Source organism: Schistocerca americana, chromosome 9, assembly GCF_021461395.2.
Source record: "Schistocerca americana isolate TAMUIC-IGC-003095 chromosome 9, iqSchAmer2.1, whole genome shotgun sequence".
Lineage (NCBI taxonomy): Eukaryota > Metazoa > Arthropoda > Insecta > Orthoptera > Acrididae > Schistocerca > Schistocerca americana.
In genome coordinates, this window is record NC_060127.1 from 159220092 (window position 1) to 159226485 (window position 6394).

A 6394-nucleotide genomic window follows, 5' to 3' on the forward strand; every position below is an offset into this window, starting at 1 on the left:
AGAAGATGGTCAAGTGGCCGGTGAGCCTCAACTAAATTTGTGCCTGACAAGGGAACCTCCCCAACGCACCCCCCTCAGATTTAGTTATAAGTTGGTACAGTGGATAGGCATTGAAAAACTGAACACAGATCAATCGAGAAAACAGGAAGAAGTTGTGTGGAACTATGAAAAAAATTAGTAAAATATACAAATTGAGTAGTACATGTGCAACATATGCAACATTAAGGAGATTGTAACGCAAGGAGCGCCGTGGTCCCGTGGTTAGCGTGAGTAGCTACGGGATGAGAGGTCCTTGGTTCAAGTATTCCCCCGAGTGAAAAGTTTTCTTTCTTTATTTTCGCAAAGTTATGATCTGTCCGTTCGTTCATTGACGCCTCTGTTCACTGTAATAAGTTTAGTGTCTGTGTTTTGCGACCGCACCGCATAACCGTGCGATTAGTAGACGAAAGGACGTGCCTCTCCAATGGGAACCGAAAACATTTGATCGCAAGGTATAAGGTCAACCGATTCCTCCACAGGAAAACACGTCTGATGTATTCTATACGACACTAGTGACGGCATGTGCGTCACATGACAGGAATATGTTGTCGACCCACCTAACTTGTACACTTGGCGAATGGGTAAAAAGATTCTTCTACCTTGCCCGATTTATATTTTCTTGTGGATGTGATAATCACTTCCAAAAAAGTGATGAAAACATAAGTGTTTGTCACATAAACTGCAACAAACGAATGCAACAGTTTCACAGTCGCACAGTTATCCCTGTGCTCTGTCAAAACATATGTTTTTAACGTTTTCAAATTTTTCCGTGCGTAGACCGTCAAATCCATCGGACGGACGGACGAACAGATAATAATTGTCTGAAAACAAAAAAGTTAACATTTCATTCGAGGGGGGACTTGAACCAAGGTCTTCTTGTTCCGCAGCTGCTCACGCTAACCACGGGACCACGGCGCTTCTTAGCAGACACCCTTCTTGATGTTGCCTATGTTGCACATGGACTACTCAGTTTGTATATTTTGCTTATTTTTTTTTCATAGTTCCACACAACTTCTTCCTGTTTTCTCGACTGATCTGTGTTCAGTTTTTCAAGGCCTATCCACTGTGGCAACTTATAACTAAATCTGAGGGGGGTGCGTTGGGGAGGTTCCCTTGTAAGATAGTATCTGTCCGAAAGAACAGACACCAGCGGTGACCATGCAGTTCGTTAGATTGAAATTACAATGAAATGAACGCCCTTAGCTGCTTACAGGCGTTGACATACGTCAACGGGGACAAATGAAAATGTGTGCCCCGACCGGGACTCGAACCCGGGATCTCCTGCAGACGCTCTATCCATTTTTTTCTTTTAAATCTAATTTTGTTCGCTTTTGTTCGTTGTATCTGCTCGGGGTGGACGTCGTAAGACATCGGATTAAGTTCGTTGATGATCGATTAACTGAGTTTTTTTATTACAGAGGGTAAGTAACCCTCTGACCAAACACACTGAGCTACCATGCGTGGAAAGTCGCATGGAGTTAGGTCAAGCGAGTAAGGCACGTGGGGAATCGGAAACATGAATAATTTTCCTCCTCTATTTCACGCCTGTAGAGGTTCGATTTCGAAAAACACTGAAATATGTACACTTTATTTCTACCAGAGAAGCAAAATATCAATTTCTGTAAATGTACTTCTAAAAATGCTGTATTAGTAATTTGTTTCCAAACTAACTTTTACGTATAGTTTTACACTCTCAGTGGTTAAGTTTCCAAAAATGGTGAAGCACGTATTTTTTTGTTATTTCTGACCGAGTGGGTCTAGTTTCAAAATTGCCTTGATAGCGACATATTCCCTTGAGGAGTGTAGTTTCGAAAAATCTCACTTTAATCGATGCCCACAGCATGATATCAACACTCATCTGCAGATATCAAGTTTGTATCATTAGCAATTTGTCAGTCAGTCATTCATTAGCAATGAGTCAGTCAGGACATTTTCTCTTATACAGGGTGTTACAAAAAGGTACGGCCAAACTTTCAGGAAACATTCCTCACACACAAAGAAAGAAAATATGTTATGTGGACATGTGTCCGGAAACGCTTACTTTCCATGTTGGAGCTCATTTTACTACTTCTCTTCAAATCACATTAATCATGGAATGGAAACACACAGCAACAGAACGTACCAGCGTGACTTCAAACACTTTGTTACAGGAAATGTTCCAAATGTCCTCCGTTAGCGAGGATACATGCATCCACCCTCCGTCGCATGGAATCCCTGATGCGCTGATGCAGCCCTGGAGAATGGCGTATTGCATCACAGCCGTCCACAATACGAGCGCGAAGAGTCTCTACATTTGGTACCGGGGTTGCGTAGACAAGAGCTTTCAAATGCCCCCATAAATGAAAGTCAAGAGGGTTGAGGTCAGGACAGCGTGGAGGCCATGGAATTGGTCCGCCTCTACCAATCCGTTGGTCACCGAATCTGTTGTTGAGAAGCGTACGAACACTTCGACTGAAATGTGCAGGAGCTCCATCGTGTATGAACCACATGTTGTGTCGTACTTGTAAAGGCACATGTTCTAGCAGCACAGGTAGAGTATCTCGTATGAAATCATGATAACGTGCTCCATTGAGCGTAGATGGAAGAACATGGGGCCCAATCAAGACATCACCAACAATGCCTGCCCAAACGTTCACAGAAAATCTGTGTTGATGACGTGATTGCACAATTGCCTTCCTTCAATTGGGCCAACTGGCGGTGAATCGAGGAAGTACAGTACATACTGACGAAAATAAAATTAGCTCTAACATGGAAATGAAGCGTTTCCAGACACATGTCCACATAACATCTTTTCTTTATTTGTGTGTGAGGAATGTTTCCTGAAAGTTTGGCCGTACCTTTTTGCAACACCCTGTATATGGCGACGAATAGCCATCGTCATCTTCTCATTCTGAGGTAGAATCTTCTGTGAAAGGTTCGACACAGTGACACACGTATTGCAGTTATAAACTGTGTTCGTCCCTTGAGGAAGCGTAATCCACTGCGCGCAAATACCCGGAATATATTCATCCAGTATTTGAGAAAGAGAGCACTTAATAAATGGTTCAAATGGCTCTGAGCACTATGGGACTTAACATGTGAGGTCATCAGTCCCCTAGAACTTAGAACTACTTAAACCTAACTAACCTAAGGACATCACACACATCCATGCCCGAGGCAGGATTTGAACCTGCGACCGTAGCAGTCTCGCGGATCCGGACTAAAGCGCCAAGAACCGCTCGGCCACCACGACCGGCAGCACTTAATAGCTTGCAACAAACTTTGTTCGTAAGCGCAAATCTTTGCGACCTTTTCCCCGCTTATGATCCCTCCGCACAAAATGCTGAAACGAAAAAAAGTTTATCACGTACTATATTTTCACTGTTCTAGCGGCTTGACGTATTTATTTCTTCTTTATTAGCAACACATTTTACTGTCTCCACATATAGCGCATATAGCACAGCAGGTGGTTCAGGGAATACGACACCATAAACATTGCGTAAAAAAACTTCTTTTCTTAACAGTATCTGGTACATTATAAATAAATGACGACATGTTAACTGACCTGGTTTACCAGTCATTAGCACTATCGCGCACACGATTATTAATTTCATGTCTTCAGTCACCAGTTCAATTAGTAATTTAGGAAAATGTATGCAACTACGAGAACAAACAAAATTAGGTACTGCTTGCCGGCACGTCCAGAAGAGAGAGTGTTCATTAACAGGATGGAAGGATGAAACAAGCCCTGGGAGACAGATTCACGCCAGCGATTTAATACCGTTCGTTCGGAAAGTTGCTGTGGACTGGACTACATTACGTTGGAAGTTCGAAACAAAGCTGACATAACACAAGTTGGCAGAACTGGTTTTTTCATATATACACCGTAGTTTCTTGATTTATTCTAGTGCTGCTTTACATTTAACTGTTTGATGCAATAAATGAAAGCTACTGAGTGCGATGTGTGGTGTTTAGATGTCCAGTTTGTTTTTAAATTATGATGCTTTTAACTGGGGAATGTGTTTTTCTAGTTGAGCATCAAATTTCACAAGGAGATAAATACACTGATTTCCTGCACATGGCATTTGTACCCAGTCATAATGCCGCTCGCCGGAAATTTCGAGGGACAGCCCAGCTTTATGATATGCCGAATGAAGTGGAAGGCAACCTAAACGAAATGAACAAAATTTGTTGGATATTTATGATTGTAGGCATCGGAGCCCAACAAAATCATTGCGCAAGCTGCCACAAGAAAAAAGATATCGGGCTAGCAACCGCGCATGAAGCGGTGAGACAAACATTGGAATTGTTCCTGTATGAAGCGACCGCGGTGCATGGATTGAAAAGTGCGGATCATGAAAAACGAATCCATTACCGCAAATGGTTAACATCTTTTATTGCGAGGAATAAAACTGATATTCTTCATTGACCTCATCTCCCTAGACATGTTAACACGCAATATACACAGTTATTGTCGAATCCTCGTGTTGTGCTTGAAAGGTCACTGAATGATTAGAAATTTGGCCTGTAGGTAGCAATATACACACGGCGCATTATTGGACCTTTATGTTTTGAAGAAACCGTCAACATTGAACGTTATTGCTCTATGATAGACGATTCCATTGGCCAGCTAGAGGCAGACAAAATCAACTAACATGGTTTCAACACAGTTAACAATACTATGCGTCTTCTGGGAGAATTTTTTGGGGAACGGTCATCTCAAAAAAATCTATGGCTCCATCGCTCGCCGGACTTTACTACATCAGACTTTAGTCTGCAGCAACCTCCGCAATGCATCGCCCACGCACGGCTTGGGGTTTGACTTAATTGCAGACGTGAAACGCATATCACAATAATTAGAATAGATGCACCAAATAGCTGCTTATAATAAGTAATCTTTATAGTCATTACCAAGTGCGTGTAGATTGATGTGACGTCCATATTACGTCGTAAACTGTCTTATAACAGTCACTCTTTTAATATGTTGGTAAATGATGTAAATATGTTGAAAATGAAATGTTAATTTGGGTGTGACAGTAGATTGTCAGTTTCAGTCTAAGAACTGAGTGGAACTGACAAACTGCTGTCGCACCGTAATTAATATTTTATTTTCAACATATTTACATCATTTACCAACATATTAAAAAGGTGACAGTTATAAGACAGTTTACAACGTAATATGGAAGTTACATCAATCTACACGCGCTTGACAATGGCGATAAAGACCGAAACAGTCTGTCGTGAAAAAAGATTACTTATTGTAAGCAGCTATTTGGTGCATATATTCTGATAATCGAGTCGTTATCAAACATATATTATGCTGCTGGCCTTAAAGAAGAAAAATATCACAATAATATCTACGGAAAGCGTTTTCCAATAAAGTTCAGATGCACTTGCCTGCGAAAGGCAAAGGTCCCGAGTTCGAGTCTCGGTCCTGCATACAGTTTTAATCTGCCAGGAAGTTTCATATCAGCGCACACTCCGCTGCAGAATGAAGATCTCATTCTGGAAAATTAAGATGGTTCAGACTAGCATAGCTGTTGGAGGGCGTCATCTCCAACTTATGTTGTAACTGCACAGCAACTTTTCCAACGGTCTATCTTCGTCGACAAGGATTTTATTCATCATAACAAAGATGGAATAATCAAGCAAACGTTACGTGAATTTACGTCGAACAGTGATTGAATGCATTGTGGATAACTTGCGCACCGTTTTAAGCAAAATCATGCTTTTTACGAAGCTCAGTGTTTATGACATCACATTTCCTGGACTATGTGTCGTACAATGACACAATTTTGCGGGTAGATTCAGTGGTTTAAGTGTTTTATAATAAGCATTTTATCGTGGCGTCCAATTTGCTATAGTTATCCTCACATACCAGCGGAATTAAGCAAAAAAGGAGCTGCAGAACATTCAATGAGGCTACGATAATACAATTATAAAACAGAACGCCACAGTATGTGATGAGTTAAGCGCAGTGTCCCTATCTTTTATTTGTGTTTCAACACCGTCAAACACAACCTTCCATTTTTCCTGTTTAACCATGCGGACGAAAGTAAATAAGTCTGAGTGACTACAGTGGTTCGTAGCTGTAGGTAGCAAGCAATACGACAAAGTCGAAGTTACAATAAAAGTCAGTTGTGAACTCGGATAGCAGTTCCATGTTGAAACGAGCGACAATGGAATATCGCCTGTGCTGCAGTATGAGGGAACGCAGCAGACGCCTCGTACGGTGTTTACCTTTCTGCCCCTGTTGTACCGCCAGCCAGCGAGAAGACTGCACTGCTTCGTGCGTTACCCCGCCGGGCCTCTTTATACCCCGTATCACTTCCCCTGCGGTGTGTGTGCGTTCAGTTCGTGGTAAGCGCTTAAATAA